The sequence below is a fragment of the Carassius carassius genome, chromosome 46 (assembly GCF_963082965.1).
Source record: "Carassius carassius chromosome 46, fCarCar2.1, whole genome shotgun sequence".
In the NCBI taxonomy this organism is placed as follows: Eukaryota; Metazoa; Chordata; class Actinopteri; order Cypriniformes; family Cyprinidae; genus Carassius; species Carassius carassius.
Window position 1 is genome coordinate 17,479,124 of NC_081800.1, and position 20,324 is coordinate 17,499,447.

Sequence of the window (20,324 nt, forward strand, 5' to 3'; positions counted from 1 at the left end):
CGGAGCGATTGCTTGACAAATTTTCTTGCTCAAAAAAGTCTGGTCCCTATATATCTTGATTCAATTTAAATTTATGGCATTTTTTCCAACCAATTTAGTCTCCTTCATGCACAAACCGTAAGCTTGATTTTTGACATTTTATGCATCAGTATTAAAAAAAAAACTCTCCCACTTCCATCCACTTCCAAAACCCACTTCCATCAGTTCCCCAGTGTTGTATATAGCTGTCTTTCCAAAGACCAGCAGAATGCAATCACATAGCTTTTTTAGCCAAACCATCATTCTGGTAATTGCACAGCAGTTAAAGCCGTTTCTTTTCCACACTGCAGCTGTAGATGGCTATTATTTACAAACCTAGCAGGAATCCACCATATGATGTCTCTTGTCTTCATCCTAATAAGCACCAAGTTACATGACAATCATCTGCTCAGACACTATTAAGGTGACCATTACTATGTAGCTGAGACAGTTCCCCACTGATATCTGAATAAAAATACTTGGTTGCAAAGAAGGGTGTCTGCATGTGTGTGTATGTATCATTCATAGACCCACTTAGAGAATCAATAAACTTGGAACAGAAATCTTGGACGTAATGGCACCATGCATTGACTTTATGAAATCAAGCATCAGCAAAGCTTACAGCTGAGAAAGCACATTTCAAAGTAATTGCTATTAGCATCACACTGAACTTGCAGATAATGTTATTAGTTAGAAAATAAGAGCAAGAAAATGGGGAGGAAGTAAAGGACAGATGCAAACAGTCCGAAGAGACATAACTCAAGAATTGTGTCTGAGCCGAGCTAAGAGTTTGTGTTATCTTTTGAAACTTGCTTGGCTCTGACAGAAACAGGAAACTGAGTTTTACCTCAGGAAAAAACACATCTTTGCTTAAAATGAGCTGGACAAAGGAGCTTGTTGTAGATTTTTGCAGCTGTGTTCACTGAGAAGAACATTGCCTTACAGGCTGAAAACCATTTCAGGAAAATATTCAGGAATGGCACCCACTGATTAACATAGTCATGTTATTTATTAGCATGCAATGTCTGACTTGTTTTAGGATACAATTTACTAGAAATAGCCAGTTCTGCATGGATATTTCCTGGTTAAATTGGATTAGATAGTGAAAAGACTTTTCTTTTGCCTCAAATAAAATTGCCTACACCTGCTAAGATTTTGAAAAGCTTCTGCTCTCTTTAAATGTGAAGTATGCGGTTTCTGTGCCTGCATGTGTCACTTAGCACTATTACAGAAATAAAGCATAATTAAAAAAAACCCATCAGAACATTATGATTCATTTTACCCTTACTAAATCGTACTATTTATCTGGGACTTAAAGGCAGGGTAGGTAAAAAAATTTATAAAAAACTTTTTTTTCAAATTTGTTTAAACTTTATTTATATATCAATACATAATTAAAATGTAAGTACTCTGAAAAAGAAAGTATAAAAATCGAGTGACTGTAGACCTCTCACGACTGTTTTAAAGACAGCTCATTATTTCCATTCACTCCACCCCCTCCCTTCTGGGCTCCTTCCAAAGCCTCTACTATGGCTCGCTAAGTAATGTTATGTTAGCTATATTACGCAGCTACGTGTGCTAATGACACATGCTTCATGAAAAAAATATCTATGATCAAAATACAAAAAGAAAGATTTACCTGTCCAGCAGAAATAAAGCCATCAAGGAGTCACTTTTCAGCCCCTTGAGTTCCCTCAGTTCTCGCCATCGCTGGAAAGCCACGCCGATTTTAACTCGCGTTTTATTTCTTTGTTTATCCAAAGACTTTTTGTTCATTGCCTTTTCTTGTACTGTTACTGTCTTCCTTTTTTTGCCTGGTTTGCCTTCACTAACTGCATAGGCTGGTACTGTGAATTTTGCTTGCTGTTTCTCTGCCATTGTTTTGGTATTCCTAGGATCCGTGCCTGTTGAATCAAACGTGCTGTTTCCTCAAATCAAATGTGCACGCGCAAGTGGGCAGGACATGTGTGGCAAAAGGGTGGTTGCCATGGTTGCGAGAGAGTGACAGTCGCCTAAGCCAATCCTATGTTTCGTCCCGAAATGGAAATAATGAGCTGTGTTTAATACAGATTAAACGGTCTAGAGTCACTCGATTTTTATACTCTTTTTATCAGAGTACTTACATTTTAATTATGCATTGATATATATAAAAAGTTTAAACAAATTTGGAAGAAAGTTGTTTATACATGTATTACCTACCCTGCCTTTAAAGTAAAGTAAAGAGCTAACATGAGTGACAAAAAATTTAGTTTAGCTTGCCTGTCGAGAAGAAACACTGCAATTTCAGTGTCTCGAATGAAACCCAAACATTCCATCAAATTCCTCTATCTTGTAAAAGCACCACTAGTATTCTCTTTTTTATCTTTGCTTATTTTGGAAAGTCTTCAAATTTTAGCTTGCACACTCTTCAAACTATCGCTTTAAGATGAACTGAAAAGAGAATGATGGCTCTTTCAAAACTCGAACAATAAACCGGGTTAAGAGAATGCATTTTGTTACTTGAAAAAAATAGTATAAGCTTTACTTACAATGTGTGGTTACTTTGTTAATGTATAGATGATTACTTTTTCTCCCTGTCATGACGTGACAAAGATATTTGAAGCTCTAGCCTCATCCTTCTCTCTCAGCATGATCCTGCAAATGCAACTTGTATCATGACAACAAAATGGCCAGCTCATAAACAGCTTTACATTATTGTAAAACATGATCTTCAGAGGCATGTAAAAGTTCTTAACCCATCTGTTTTAGACGGCTGGTGAAGAAAGATGCTTTAATGAAGCCCGGGTATGAGCATGTGCTTCTCGTCATGGTAGTGATTAAGAGGGAGACAGTACCACTCTGCAGTAAGTCACAACATCTGCTGCTATATTGCGTTTATACCACTGCAAAGCCCTCTACACCTCCAGTGGTATGTCGCAAACCCACAGGTAATCTTGCTTTTATGTATGCTTTTCCAGAGAACACGTGAGTATATCAGACAGGCTCCAGTGGCAGGAAAGAAGTGAGCAAATCGAGTTAGGACCTTAGCTTTGGTTGTTCTGCCAATAGGACGGTATCCTCTCCAAGCTTTTGTTTTCTTTGGCTGTGGTGTATATTGAAACCAACGGCTCAATGCTTTCTTCCTCCCCATGCCTTCATTTTCACCTGCAGGTTTCCTTTCTCATTTTTGCCCAAAGCCAATTTCAAAAGCCAACTGGGGTGATGCCTGAGAGGCATGATAAAGGGCAATTAGGGGTGGAGAAATGATCAAAACAACAGTTGTTTGTCTCGCCCTCTCTGTGTGACTCTGAAACTAAGTCTATAAGAAACTTGTTGCTCTGATGATTACATTTTTTTTCCTGTTCTATGCAAATTTTGGGGAAAATGTGCGCAAGCCCTTCCTCCATATTGTTTGTTGACATATTGGCTGTATCTGAAATTGCACCCTAAACCCTCGTTCACTATTCACAACATTACTGTACCAATTTAATCCACTTAAAAGAGTCAATGAAAACGAGTGCGCAAATTTGCAAAGCCGTTGAGTGTACATTTATTGCTGTGAATAATGGTATGGATGGATGGATGATAGATGGATTTTTTTTGCTTTGTCTTGGTCTTAGTATTTCCAGGTTCCTCCTGGATTTGTTCTGGATCACACACACACACACACACACACACACACACACACACACACACACACACACACACACACACATCCAGGCCACCATGAGCCCACCTGAGGCCAGTGTCTCTGAACAGTCTTGACTCAGCCTTGTAATATGATGGGCTGGCACTCATAATGCTTGGCAGCTAATCAACCTAGATAGAGAGAGGGAGCTTCACAACTACAGCAATAATTATCTCGTACAATAAAGACTCATCTGCTACCATTACACATGAACACTGATAAGTGGCTCTTCAAGGGGCTGTCTGATTGGACGGGTTATTAGTTGCTATTTAGCAGATGTTTTTCATGCAAGACCATGGTGTGTATGCTTGGAACAACCTGGGTTTAAGTGCCAAACTCAAGGGTGCAGTGCTACCAAAGCCAAATTGGATGAGCTCTTTAGAACTAAACCTGCAACCTTTGTGGCAGTAGACCTGTCTTTATATAAAACAGAAATTCAAAACTGACTATTAAATCTCTAGCTGTTTTTATATAGAATAGATTGATATCTCTCAAAATCATATCTGTCTGTCTGTCTATCCATATAATAATCTGTCTGATGGATAACGTCTGACAGATTTAAGAACACATAGATCCATCTATCATAATATCTATACATCTATCCATGGATGGATTTATAGATACAGTAGATTGATGTGATTTATGATAGATGGCTACACAAAGACATTGATGATATTATTTGTAGTAGATGGATATGATTTGCGATGGATAGATAGAGATAGATAGATAGATAGATAGATAGATTGATAGATTGATAGATAGATAGATAGATAGATAGATAGATAGATAGATAGATAGATAGATATGTTCAAATCCTACTAGCCACTGAAGTCTTTTGAATTTGCAGAATTTTTTTGATTTTTTTTGTCATCCACTTATAAGGTCTCATTCCTCCATGCATTATGGAAAAAGCTGCAAAAATAGCAAAAACTGAAAGCAAGCTGAGACTGCTCTTCGCTCAGTAGTAAGATATATTTTTAACACAACACCCATCCCCCTTCTTTCTCTCTATCTGTCTTTCTTTCCTTCCTTCCTTTGCTCTCTCTTTCTATCATTGTAAATCTCACTGATATATTTTCCTTCCTTCCATCCCTCACTCTTTCCATCTCTTAATCAGTCTTTTACACACACACACACACACACACACACACACACACACACACACACACACACACACACACACACACACACACACACACACACACACACACACAGCTTCTTCAGCAAAAGGAAGAAATAGCCTCAACTGAATATTGGGCAGAATGTTGTTTGATATGCCTGTGAGGAATCTGAACATCAAGTTAAGCGTTAAGTTCATTCCTGGGGCAAATCTCACTTTCTGATTCTTTCTCTTTGTCTCTCTCAACCTTAACCAGGCTAAATTAAACATCTGACCACAGCTGGATGCCATAACCTCTTTTCTTTAGCATTTCCCTTTCTCTCTTTCTTTCTCTGACCCTGAACTCCCCAAAATAATCCGTTAGCATTCCCGTTCATCTCAAAGGCAGCTGCTCAGTTGGCACCACTGGAAGTGTGTGAATTGAAATCAACCATCTTTGCTCATAAGACCTTAGATCTTTTGTAGCTGCAAATGTCATTTGGCTAATCAGATCGTGTTTGCTGTTTGCATCAGTGTACGGGTGAGAAGAATGAGGGAACAAGTTATTAGACACAGGAGTGCATTCCATGCCTTGTTTAGCAAAAAAGAAAGAGGGAGGACGTGGTTCTTTTGAATTCCACATTCTGCTGCTCCTTGAACACCATCGCTGTTCTAAATTGTACTGTGATTCATAACATTACGAATGCCAGAATGAGCCACACGCTTCTGGTGTTTATCTTGGCAGAGAGAGAGGAGTGTTTTAATTTACTGTTGATTTATTGATTGTATTTTAGTGGCACATTATTGAATTGTGTTTTTCAACACAAAGATCTTTCTGTCATTGTTGGCATTCTCTTGAAGTTGTTTTTCCTCGAGGGCTCTTCACGGACAACACTGGTAGACATATTTTCTTGTAGTGAACAAACAAATTGTGGTGAATTTCTTTAACCTCTTGGACCAACAGCAGCTTGACTCCGTGTACACAGAATACAAAAAAAGGACAGATGCTCCTGGCTAAGGCTCAGATCGAGCATGAGAATAATAGCTTGTTTATGAAATCCAGCGTGTTATCCGCTTATGCAACAAGCTAGTGACTTACTAAGAAACGCATGTCTGTATACAGTTACTTCTGACCTTGGACGGAAATTAAATGTGTAGCAGACAGTGTTTTTTAAGAATTTTTTAATTAGAAATTTTGTAATATTATTTTTCTGCAGAAAGACACAGAGATATCCATCTATCATAATTAATGCCTCCATAAATCCTGCCTATCCATATATCTATTTATGATAGATAGATAGATAGATAGATCTTTCTTTATTTCATTCATTAATTCCTTCCTTCTCTCATTCCTTTGGTTCTTCCTTCCACTTCAAAGAAAATAAATAACACTTACTGTGGTACTGTTGTAGTATTTTGGGAATGTACTGTGGTATTCTTGGAAATGCCCTGGCTTACATATAAAGTATCAGGGTATTACCATTTGATATGATTATACCATGGTACCATCATAGTACTTTTTCTTAAGGTATATGTAGAATAAAATATCCATTCCCCAAAATGTGTTAATACCATAGTATTTCTTGGGTGGGAAAAAGAAGGAACCCTTACAGAAAGTACTGGAGAGGTACCATGTTCCTACGATCTGATAGCAGATGGTAATACCATGATATATATTAATAATTTATGACTTTATGAGTTAAATAAAGCATGAAAAACAAGAAAGAAAGACTTTCCTCCTGTAACCAAATGCTGATGCTCCAGACACCAGTCCCTCACTCATTTGATGGTGCACTGTATGCCTTTTCACAATCAGTCAATCTCTTGTGCTGAACATGACGGTGATTGGCTCGAGATGTGAGTGATAACAAGCTCGCTGTAAAAAAGTGAACTTTCAGACGTGTATGCATATGGCAGTCTATGCCCATAATGTGTCTTTCTGACAGCTTTCCTTTTCTGTGGTTGTCCCTAACTCTCTTCCCTTGGGGTTTAGTTGCCATGGTAATGCGACTTAGAAGAAACAGAGAGACATGGTAAGAAATAAACATTTGCGCTGGAGGCTTAACAACCATTATTGGCCTGCACATACTGTACACAGTGTGCAATCAGTCATGCTAAATATGATGCACCTGTGAGTCACTGAAAGCATCATCATTTGTAAGTATTACACAAAGCACGATGAAAAGATCCTTTCCCCGCAGATGGTGACACCCAGTAAACTACCTCAACGTAGCTGAGAACGAAGGCTAAATACAACCTTCATTAGATTGGAAATACTGACCGTCCCTCATTATTAAATCCCTGACAGACGCTGTTCAGTATGTTAAATATACAGAGTTTTCATCTTCAAATAAGCACTGTCTTAGCAATAACAATGAGGAAAGTGTCTGCAGGGGTTAATCTGTCCTCTGATCGGTAGAAAGGACTTTAATATCACTAAAACATCATTGCAGACACTAGCTGAGCTCATCTGCCATTTGATCTACACGGAAAGCAAGATGAATACCTTTTATTTATATATTTATTTAACTATTCTCTGATCTACAGGTTCAATGTCAATGTCAATGTCACCTTTATTTATATAGCGCTTTAAACAAAATACATTGCATCAAAGCAACTGAACAACATTCATTAGGAAAACAGTGTCAATAATGCAAAAATGATAGTTAAAGGCAGTTCATCATTGGATTCAGTTATGTCATCTCTGTTCAGTTAAATAGTGTCTGTGCATTTATTTGCAATCAAGTCAACGATATCGCTGTAGATGAAGTGTCCCCAACTAAGCAAGCCAGAGGCGACAGCGGCAAGGAACCGAAACTCCATCGGTGACAGAATGGAGAAAAAAACCTTGGGAGAAACCAGGCTCAGTTGGGGGGCCAGTTCTCCTCTGACCAGACGAAACCAGTAGTTCAATTCCAGGCTGCAGCAAAGTCAGATTGTGCAGAAGAATCATCTGTTTCCTGTGGTCTTGTCCTGCTGAGGTTCACTCAGCATGGCTGCACATCCTTCCATACTTAGACAGACCTTTGGTCAAAAACACATACTAAGATGGGTAAAGACTATCTGAATGCAGATATATATACTTTTTTGTTGCTCATGTAATAGTTATTTTTAAGAATGTTTAGATTTTGTTGTTGCTGCTACTGCATCAAGTTAGTCCTTCTTAGATCCAGAAATTGCTTTCCAGTTTTGTGCGCTGTATATATCGACTGGACTGTCGGAGGTCTGTGAGTATCGTGTGTGAGACTTTTAGACCCTAAAGAAATCTGTGTTTTCTGTGCACTTTGCAATGTGTGATGCTTTGTTGTGGTTGTGTGTGGGTACAGTAACAGGGAGGTGGATGAGCAGGCAACTTCAGGGAGATGATTTTTTGCTTCTAATGATCATAATTGTGGAGATCCGTGCACAAACAGGCATTGCCACATGGACTACCTCGTAATGCAGGGCTTCTCTTCTGGAATGATTTCCGTGAGCCATCCAATCAGTGGCATCTGGGCTAAAAAATCCTGCTGTTGGTTTTCCTCGCCTGTGTGCCCACGTGTTCGGGATGTTATTGTTGCACATGGCAGTATTGAAAAACACATAGATTACTCACTATAACAGTATATGGATCTGAATAATGAACTCACATAAACACAACATAATCCTTTTCACACATTTTTTTTTTAAATGTAGATTTACATATATTTTGTTCATATAAAAATTAAACTACTTCATTAAAAAAGTGGTCAACCATGATCAGTCACAGTGTGTAAAAATAAGACTGATTAATGAATTGATTAGTTCGTCGATTGGTGGCAGGTTTTACTTGTGTTTGTGATAAAAGACGTCTCTGTAGGGTTTCCCTGAAATGTATTATTTGTTTTTGTTGAGGCTTGGTCTCACTGTTTGTCAGTTTCTGCCTTGTTGATGAGCTTTGACCTGGGCAGTTTGTTGATATTTTGTCATATGATGTCATTGTTTTCGACAATGTTCCTCTTGACACACTCAACTGCAGTGCAAAAATGTTGACTATTTGGCCTCTGTTTAGTGACTATTTGGCCTCTTTTCTGTTACGTCATTTACAGTGTTGGGGAGTAACTAGTTACATGTAACTTAATTACGTAATTTAATTACAAAATAAATGTAACCGTAATCAGTTACAGTTACTAAGAAAAAATGAGTAATTAAATTACAGTTACTTCTGAAAATTTTAAAGATTACAGTGGGGATTACATTTGAATATTTACACACATCCACATACAGATGTAATTGATTTCTTTCCCAAATTGCACTGACTATTCTGAGACGTACGGCCCTATAATTTCCGCGATGCAGAAACATAGTCTGGTTAGTAGAATCCAGTCATAAAAACGGGATTGCTATTGCCTAACACGGACGGAATATGCCACATTGGACAAATATATCAAAAGTACACTTGCATCAAAGCATATGCAAAGTTTTAATATTTGCTATAAATTCAGAGACAAAGGTTACTGTTGTTAAAACATGCCACCAATTTACATATTTATTTAAAAATAAATACAAATGGTAATCCATTTGCAATAATAATAATTTAAAAAAACATGTTTACTGTACTTTTACGTAATAAAAGCAGTTAATTTTTGTGAGGGAAAAACATGACTCATGTTCAGTATTAGGATTTTATATTGTAGTGATGCACTCAATTTAACATGTAGGCAATTTAGAAAGTATAGTTTTGTTAAATCTTGAGTGTTAAAGTCATGAGGTAGATGGATAACAGGGCAAAATAAAGAGACTGAAAAGAAAAAAGAAATGAAGTGAAGGTGAAGTTCAGGAGAGAACTTTTAATTATTTTGCATGTCCCCAAACTAAAGATTTAAATCTTTTTTTTATATCAGGTCCATACAAAAAATAGTGTTGTCCATGAATTTGTTTGTATGAGTTTGAGATTTCCCAGTCTGAAATTTTATCCCAGTCCGCCCCATGTGGAAATTAATGAAGCAGACATGCAGACATGTGTTCAAATTTGATCATCTTAATTCAAGTGATGAAGGATTGTAAAAGTCTGACAGTATTGAGCACTGCTGTAAGGTTAAACCTGAATGGTGTAAATGTTTGAAGATGATTAACAGTTGCAAATAAACATTTATTGGAGATTTTGAAAAGTAATCAAAAAGTAATCAAAAGTAATTAGTTACATTACTTTAATAAAGTAATTGAAAAAGTTACACTACTATTACATTTTAAATAGGGTAACTTGTAATCTGTAACCTATTACATTTCCAAAGTAACCTTCTCAACACTGGTCATTTATTAAATTGCAAAGCTCAGGATCCAGTTGTAACAAATTCCTTAAGCTAAGAAAACCCTTAATTATATTTCTTGCATAAGCGTGTTCACAAAGAGGTTTGTTGCAGCTGCAGTATAATCTTTACATATTTCTAAATGGAAAATTAAAGGGAATGTTCAACCTAAAATTAAAATTTTGTATTTATTTACTCACCCTCATATAATTCCAAACCTGTATGGCTTTCTTTCTTCAGTGGAACACAGGATAAAGTTTCAACTGTTTTTCAAATTGCTTTTTTATGTTTTGCAGAAGACACAAAGTTATACTGGCATGAGGGTGAGAAAAATTATTTTCAATATTGGGTCAAGTATTCCTTTTTTCCAAGTTAAATGTTGTTTTGGCAAGTCATATCAGATATTTTCTGTAGTCAATGCTTTCTATGTGTTTGATTTGATTCACTCACATAGTTTTCATCAGCATGAGTCAAATATTGTTCTTACAATTTGATTTAATCAACATCTTGGGATACAGTTCCTAATAAATTTACCAATCAACTGGTGAGCAATTCTGCACAGGCTCAAGCTCATTCATACATCCCTCTCTTGTTTTATTTACATTATTAAAGCTTGAAGTGAAAATAAAAATCTGAGTCATCAGGAGCTATCAAACTCATTGTTCACTCCCTGTTAGTGACCCCCTCCATGCTGCCACTCTAACAGCAGTGAGGGGTGATGCTGGGGTTGACTCAGGTCTCCGGTCTGGGCTGTAATTTACATCTCTTTTACCGCTGTTTTGTAGAGTCAGCAGGGCCTGAGCCAGGAAAGCAGATAGCTACGATCTTAGTCTTGGGCAGCGGTTGTGCATCTGTGGTGGAACATGGCAAGAAGACGAGGGAAAGAGGCTGGGGTTGCAGTAGGAAGGCTTTTTGGAGCAGCCGGGCAGGAATGCTGTGGTTTCTTCCACAGACCAGTAGTTCATCACCACTGTGGAGCTTGTGCCATGCTGCTCAATTCCCACGCCATCATAGAGACAGCATTAATAGAGTGGTAAGCTTCATATCCAGATACTTTGGAGCGTGAGACTGCTATCACTAGTGCATTTAGCATTTTTTATACCCAGTTTTCACTTTTCGTAGTTAGGGTTCGTAGTCAAAATGCACCAAATCCAGTCATTTCATCAGATTATGGAGTGGTGGTGAGAGTGATGGTTCAACTTTACTCATTCAGCCTGCCGCTTGAGAGAAGGCCTGATATGCCAAAATTGGAGGGCGTCTCTGATGCTGTGGCGGATTAAACAACCGGCTAGATTTAAGAGTCTTGCTGCATTGCAAGGGAAAACTAAGCCAGGAAATGGCTGTAATCACAGCCAGTCAGGAAAACAGCACTCTGATCAAGAGTGAGAGATGGTGTGTGCGGCCACAGGCTCGGAGCAAATGATGTTAATGGTGCAGTGCAGCCAACACTGTCTCACTTCCAACTCGTCATATATTGACGCTTGGTCAGGACACCTTGGCGTCACTTTTTGACGCTCAAAGTACCCCTTTAGAAGAAGAGAGTAAAACATACGGTTTTAATTATGGGAGGCCGTTTGAGATGAAACCCATTGAAAACTTGCGATACACATTGAAAACTTGCGATACACACTGAAAGCTTGCGATATACATTGAAACATGTGAGTGGGTGGTGTTGGCGCAGTGGATAAGACACATGCCTTTGGTGTGAGAGACCCGGGTTCAAATCCACTGTGAGACACCAATGTGTCCCTGAGCAAGACACTTAACCCCTAGTTGCTCCAGAGGCGTGCGACCTCTGACATATATAGTAATTGTAAGTCGCTTTGAATAAAAGCATCAGCTAAATGAATAAACAGAACTTGCGCGTTGATGTAAAACACTTGCGCATACATGTGAAACACTTGCGCATACATGTGAAACACTTGCGTGTACATGTGAATCACTTGCGCATACATGTAAAACACTATATATCTGTGCATATACTGTATATTAAAAACATTCGGTTACATAGAAACTCTTTGCATAAACTCCAAATGAACTAAACTTCCTGTTGCAATGAAACGACTTCTGGACACGCTGAAAATGTTTATGCTTTCTCAAACGCAAGAATGTTTGAAAGTGCAGTCTTTGTGCAGGTAAAACAGTACGTGGCCGATTACAGGGTATATGCAAAGAGTTTCTATGTAACCGCAGGTCTTTCATATATATGCACAGATATATAGTTTTTCACATCTATGCGCAAGTGTTTCAATGTGTATCGCAAGTTTTTCAATGGGTTTTGTCTCAAACGGCCTCCCATATTTTAATCGCTTAAAATGATCCGGCTCCGTTAACACGCTCACATATCATTCAAAAAGATACTCCCATAGCATGATGCAATTGGTCACGAGACACACAAGAGCCAATGGCTGATGTACTTCTTCTGGCTGCATTTTTTGAATTTGTGCATAGAGACAGCACACAGGAAGACGGCGATGTGAGACTGAGATGGCAATCACGTCTATTCCTCTCACAAATCAATCGTTTTGCTTCGAAAGACTTGGAATATTAATATATTTTTGAATAAATTATGACAGTAATTGTATATGCCTGTTATACTGTATATTGTGTTTTATTTAGAGTTTCTTATTTAAAGCAATGGAGGACCCTGCATGTTGAAAAATGACGCTACAGGGGTACCCTGTGCATCAAAATGCGTCGCCAAAGTGTCCCTACCAAGCATCAATATATGATGAGTTGGGAGTGAGACTGTGTTGGTGCAGCAAAGTTCGGTCCGATCAGGAACAGCGTGTTATGTGTCCACTCTGGAGAGGCCGTCCTCCAGTGTTTCTACACACACAGACCTGTCTGAGGCTCAAACAGCTCCATTTCCTCTGCGTAAGTGAAATGCAATCCAAAGGCCAGGCATCGGTTGAGAAAAAGTGGTCTAGAGTGAGAGTGAGACAAAGAGCAGGAACTACATATTTCACGACAATAGAGGAAAAATAGACACTATATACACACAGAATAATTCAGCATTTGTGGTTCTCTTATACACTCTCATTCTTGGTTAGATGATGCTCTTATCGTAGTGTGAGAGGTCACCCACAATTACACCACACAAGTTTAGCTGATACATTAGAGTTCTAGCTCACCCAAAAATGTAGATTTATTCACCCTTGTGTCATTCCAAACGTGTATGACTTACTTCTGCAGAACACAAAAGAAGATATTTTGAAAAATGTCTCTGTGTCTGTACAGTAAAAATGTCCAGATTTTTTTTTTGAGTGAACTATCCCTTTAAACCTTTTTTTGTAAATGTGTGACAATGTATGGTTTGAATCTATAACTTTGTCCACAACAATAATTAAAGGCTCCATGATTTTTTTTCAGTAGTTTTTTATTTAGAATTTTTACAAATATTTTTACTCATAATTTCTACCTGATGAAATGCTTTAAGTATATTCATTATAAAAATAGCCATGGAGTTATACAGTTTTAATAATTTCAGTTATTAAATGTAAATTTAATGTTCAGGTTTAGAAATTAGGCTCCTGCATATATCCAGATAATTTAAGAATGTAGGACCCTTGATCTTCTAAGACCAAAACGTTTTTGTAGAGGAGATTAATTAAAAATAATAAATATCTATATTTTTAGCATTTATAATGCTTGTGTTGTCTTATTTAAAACAGTTTTAATTCATTTTGAAGCCCTCTTGTGAGTTTGCTGAAGCCCAGGTTGAGTAACACTGTTACAGGTACAGTGTCTTCCATCTTGGAGAAAATTTGCTTCTTCAATGTGTGGGTCTAAATGAGAAAGCCTGGGTTAGGTGCAATCTTCAGAAATTGGATTATAGCTATATCAGATAGCTGCAAAGAGGAAGTTGATGGAAAACCAAATTGTTCTTGGCACATTTATTTAGCTAAAGCAGTTTTTCCCCCAAATAATGTCCTCACTTCATAGCATCATATTTTCCAAAGCCTTTTCCATTAAAGTTCTGCTCAAACCATCCAAACTTTCTGATAAATTACAGTCCATGATTAACAGACCAGCATACAGTATGTTGTGTTTTAGATGCAGGTCCACAATATTGTTCGCTGATGTCCTACCTGGCTGCTTAACTAGCTTGACCAAGTTAGTTTTGATGGTCCAACAGATCTATTCCCATCCTGTAGGAAGACAGAGAAAGCATCAGGTGCAGATGCAGTGACTGTGGCCATGCCAAACAAAGCTGACTAAAGCTCTGCAGGTCTCCAGAGGCCTGAGCCTTTCTGAAAATTGCCGCCATTAGAGCCAACACTCTCCCTCCTGCAGAGCAGCTGCCTCAGCACTCTAACACAGCCAATCAATAAGTGGAAATTGAGCCTAAATTCCTGGAAAGGTGGACTCCACAACACAATGGTGTTCATATGCACATATTATTACTAACATTTCTACATGGTTGCAAGCATTTGCATACTTGTATGGCTTGTGAGACTGTTTGTTGTTTCTTGAGCTGTAAATTATGTAGCATATAGCAAATATATTGAACAAAATTATTCATCACTATCTTCGTCTTTTTTAGCAATAAATATAACTCATATCACCCATATGTGACCCTGGACCAGGGAATGTCGCTGGGGTATATTTGAACAAATTCAAAGGCGATTTTCTCAGTATTTAGATTTTTTCAGATTCCAGATTTTCAAATAGATGTATATTAGTCAAATATTGTCTGATCCTAATAATCAATACATAAATGGAAAGCTTTATTCAGCTTTCAGATTATGTATAAATCTCAATTTTGAAAAAAAAAAAAAAAAATCACTTTAATAGATTTAATCACTTAAATAATTTAAATAAATGAAATTCCTTGTTCCATTTATTTATATTTTTATATCATTGAATTATGCTATATTATATTAATAGTGCACTTTTAAAAATGCACATTTTCCATTTTTCTAAATTAAGTAATTTTTTTTTTATCCAATTAAGTTTTGAATGGAAGGGAACATAAAATTTTGAATTGTTGATATAAATTATATATTTTTAATGTCCTGATTGCTTTAATGACAAAATCATAAAACCTTTTCTTTTCTTTTTTTCCTACTGTTTCTGCTACCCACTAATATTTTGAAGTTTAAATAAAATTTTAAATCCCAGATTTTCCACAACTTTTTTGCTTTGATCATCAAGAAGTATGTTTTGTGCTTCTTCCTCAGAAAGTTTTTAGCAAGTGTCTTAGAATCTGCATTATCCCAGAGCACAGAGATTGTGAAGCTCAGAAAAGGGAACAATCCCTTCTGTTGCACCAGACTTCTTATAAAGACAGGGCTCAGATGGGAGTGCGAGAGAATTAGAAATAAGGAAGAGAATTGTAGAGAGAGAGAGAGAGAGAGAGAGAGAGAGAGAGAGAGAGAGAGAGAGAGATGGCACAATTAGAAAAACGGCACAGCATTAACTGATCACTGGAGACGAGGGGAGCTCAGGCTTAATATTTTTCTTAATTCAGCTTTTAATTATCAATTTTGTTGAGCGGTGCAGTGGCTGCATTATCAGAATGCCTCTTTGTAATCTCTCCTGGCTCTCACACAGACCATTACAGGAATGAGTTCACACACACACACACACACACACACACACACTGACTGATAGGAGAGCAGTTTTTCATTTCAATATTACATCCCCTCCTCTCCCTGTCAGCCAATGTCAGAGTGATGGAGAGCGACACACTTAACCCAGTCAGAAAAACATCTAGCACGCCTTTGCAGTGCCTGGAATGGATCCCCCAGTTGGTGAAATACAAGGTTTGTCTTAATGTCTTAACTCCTGCATCAGTGGAGTTCAGTGGCAAACCACATTTTTAAAAAATATAATTTATGTTGCATTTAAAAAAAATTATTATTAATAATTATATGGGAAATACCCCATATTTAGTGGTAAGATAACTTTTATGAGTAATTCTTACTAAAATTATTATTTTAAAAAAATTCTCTATTCAGTTCTACAAGGTGCTCAGCTGTAGTTTGTGGGTTTGAATATATGTTGCAGGCCTGGAGTCAGACACGTGTCACATGAAATCAGACTCTTGCAAGCAGCTAAACCTTTTCATAACATACGGATGCCTGCAACAATGCATACACAGGCATCTTATTTTTGTTACTTCTTACAAACTTATATAGAGTTGTTTTTGCTGTCTTGTTTGCAGTCTGTTTTCAAGCGATACAGCATGTTAGTTTTTCTTTCTCAGTCTCTTCCTGTATCCACTGTGCCTTAAGTTTTTGTTTGTTCAAGACCTTTTCCCTTTTTTGCGCCCCTGCTGTCCTCCGTCCATTCATCTCTCCATCTCAGATCCCCTCACACTCACCCCCCACTCACACTTTCATGTTGACTTTGTTGCTGAGGGCTGATGAAACAGCCCACCAGCCACTCTGAGCTGAAACACATGCTCTCCAGAAATTATGGCTGGGCCTGCCAGCGGGGGATGCGGGGAATTCTGTTTTCTTCTGTCCAACTGAGCCAACCTTAGATAACTATTCAGTCTCTGTGCAGGGTTGTTTTCACTGTGCTCTCTCGTTTCCGTCTTGCTCGACTAATGTGTTGTGTAGGCACTCATTTTGCTGGAGAGGTTTCCTGTGATGGAGACTGGAGTTTCGGAGACCCGTGGCTCTCTGCCGTTTTGACTAAACAGCATGTTCTTTTTCTGTAGTAAAAGGATGTTTGGTAGCCCTGAGGTCTGGGAAGTCCAATAACCTGATAGGCCTGTTTCGCACCTAAGTGTTTTTCTGCCTATTTTTACAGATTGCAGAATTCAAACTGTGTCTACTTTCTGTTCAGTAAATCGGACTGAATCCAGATTATTTAAGCAGTTTAGAGCTACAGTTTGGGCTTTGGGTTGTGTTCTGTGTAGTTTAATTAAAATTTTAATGTAAATGTGATCCCACTCCTTATGTAAATTAGGTTTCACAATGATCAAGGTAGTAATATCAATAGCCATCCATTATAAATGGCCAGCTCCTGATAACCATTTTATAATTTATGGTAAATATTAAAATAAATATTCAATGTAGTAACCCAGAAACCACTTGATGTTTGAGGATAGAGCTGTTGCTTCACTAATACACTGCTTAAGGTGAAGAGAGACCAAAGCTAGAAGCATTTTTCTAATGCTCAGAGGTTACTCTTTCATGCCACAGGAGATCTGGATTTCTAGGTCATGTCTGATTCAGTGTTATTCTATGATGATATTAGTTGAATTTGTATTTGTTTTTGTTAATATTTCCATATAGCTTTAAGTTTTATTTCACTTTTTAGTTATTTTTTGTACTTATCTAATATTTATATGTATTCTCAATTTTAATTACCAAAATTCATTTTGAATAGTTTTTCATCATTTCAATTACCCAAAAAAAGATTTTTAATAATTTGTTTTTAATTTTTGGTAACAATAACAAACAATTAACAGCATACAACAATCTCAGATGTGTAAATAGCACAGCTAGGATTATTTGGTTTCAGAAGAAATGAATGAGATAATTAAAATTTATTTTTCTTTGCAGAGTTTGACATTTGTGAATCTCTGAAAAGTGAGATTATTAAGTGAAATTGTGAGATTACTAGGATCATTTTGTCAGCACACATATCTGAGACTTATTTCTATTGCTCTCAATGTAATCTTAGAAACAACCAAAAAAAAAAACTAGGGTGTACTGTTTGATTACAGTGCGCATATGCATAAAGAAATCTCATGATATAGTCCGTCTAGTTTCCCCTTCACTGAAGCTATCTAGCTATTTAGGAAAATCCATCCTAATGTGTTGAGCACTCAGCCAGTGCCATATTAAGAGGATCTCTCTATGCACACCACCAGCACTTAAGCATAGCAGCTTTCAAATCAATTTAGCTTTTCTGTTTACCAGCAATCAAAATGGAGCATCTCTTCCTGCAATTTCAGCATCACTCTACAAGGTGTGTGTTACAGTTTTTCAAAAAACCTTGGGTCTCCATTTGCATGCTCTTCTGCATTGCATCACGTTACTTCAACACATGCCTCGGTTTTTAAAACTGCATGTGGGATACAGTGATGGATAACGCATTGTTTCATGTGGGTGTCACTGCTGATTTGTGGAGGATATGGTAAGCCATGGCTGCCGGTTCCCAACAGCCTTTAGTTCCTGATAACATTCAGTTCCCTGTTTTAAAAAACAAAACAGGGTAATGAATTGGTTTTTGCTTTTTCATAACTGCCACTCTTTCTTAATCCGTCGGGTCCATACTGCGTGCAGAATGAAACCATTCCTCTCTTTTTTGCTCCATGTGGAGACACAGAGGAACAGGCATGTCGCTCACACAGAGAACTGTTCCCCTCTGAGAACACCGCAGCATGGTATCAGGAAAGCAGCTTTGTCCTGCTGTTTAGCCAGCAATAAGAGTTATAGTCCTTCCACTTTTGGTTCTGCTGAATTCCATTTGGGTTGAGGTCAGCTCCATTATTACACTGATTATTCCCCAACGAAAGTGGAAAGTTTATGGACTAGATCTCAACAGGGGTTGTTTCTCTATGTATCAGCACAAATTCTAGGTCTGTTCTGCTAAACAAAACATTAGCTTAATAAATTAGCTGGACCTCTGCATGGTTCTCTGTTCTGTCTGGAGTCTGAGAGACCCCTAGGCCATTTTTCATGTCTTGAGTCCCTTAGACAAATATTCTCTGATTAGTGTATATAGTACAATAGTGTATACACACAATATTTTTCTTTAGTTATAGTCAATGTAATTTCCTGAACATTTATTTAAGGGTCATCCAAGATGTAGATGAGTTTGTTTCTTCATCGAAGCTATTACTCACTGTAGCATCACTTGTTCACCAATGGATCCTCTGCAGTGAATGGGTGCTGTTCAAACTGCTAATATAAACATCACACTCATCCACAAGTAATCCAAATCACTTCAGTACATCAATTAACATCTTGTGAACTAAAAAGCTGCGTATTTGTAAAAAGTCAATCAAGATGATCAACGATCAAACCGTTGTTTCTGGACAAAATACCATACGAGTCCATACGAGTTGAAGGCTTTTTTTCCCCTTAAATATTTTCAAGTTTCAATCAAGTTTTTCTCTCAAAACACTTTTTGTTTGTATTAGAAAACGCTTTACTTGCAAGCAAAAAATGTTTTGAGAGCAAAACCAATGTTAATCACATTTCACGATAAAAAACATCCATGACTAATTTGTAATTATAACTGCCTACTGAGTTTTCAGTCTGTTGAAATAGCATTTAAAAGGGAAAACTAAAGCTTAATATCACAATTACTATTAGATAAATTAAATAATTAAATGCTATTTTAGCAATGATATGTAGCACCGACACTGACAGCCTTATATCTGGTCACAGCATGTTGTGTCTCTGGGCAAAGTGTGTGGGTGTTAGTGCCATCCTGTCAGGCTGTGTTCGGCTGAATCAAGGGGTCAAACGGGCTGGATTAGATGAGTGAGAGACTGAAACAAGTGAAGGCTGTCCATGCTGCTGCTGATAACCTCAGACAGCCACTGTTCTGGGTCAGGAAGAGAGTAGTGGGGGGCGTGAGGCACAACATAGAGAGAGAACAAAAAAAGTTGGTGACCTTCCAGTGGACAAGGATTAAAGTGTGCATCCTGTGCACCCGCCCCCCCCCCCCCCATTCTTTTCCCAGCGTCCCTTTGACACCAGCACCGCAATCTCAGCCTGAGCCTCGACTTTAGGGCGGGGTCTATATTTAATTCTCCAGGGTCACACGACAGCTTGAGTTCTAGCTTCATCGTGTCTGCCCTAAACCAGTTTGAGGAATCCTCATGTGGGACTAACTGAGATGTGCAGCACGAGGCCTGTCTGCACGGGTCATATACTAACCCACTCACATGCATTCAGTAACCACAGCGTGCAAGCTGCGTACTTAAAGATTCTCATGCAAAATTTCCATTGGACTGACAGCAGGTGCACATGCACACTATTTCATTCTTTTCCTCATACTAGTGTTGATGACTATGTTTTATTCAAAATTATAGTTATTAATCAGCACATTACATTCCAAAAACCATTAAATTGTTTATCCATAAACTATAATTGTACGCCTTTCTTTTAGTGCATCCTTGTGCTTCATAAAGATGCACTCTCTGCTTAGCAGAAAGATCTTCAAGTAAGCCAAGTGTGTCATTATTTAAACCAGCTGATGCACAATAAACTCCTTTTATATTATTTATTTTAGATTATACTTAGATTTTATGGAGCTAATAATGAGATATAATGCACATCACAACAATGTTTTCAACATT

The 20,324-nt window shown here is 37.7% G+C and overlaps 1 protein-coding gene across 3 annotated transcripts in view; it reads left to right on the forward strand.

Moving 5' to 3' along the window:
- LOC132128871 (rho guanine nucleotide exchange factor 25-like) overlaps positions 1-20,324 on the forward strand; it is a 76,962-nt gene that overhangs the window by 30,280 nt on the left and 26,358 nt on the right. The gene's annotated exons all lie outside the window — the stretch shown is intronic.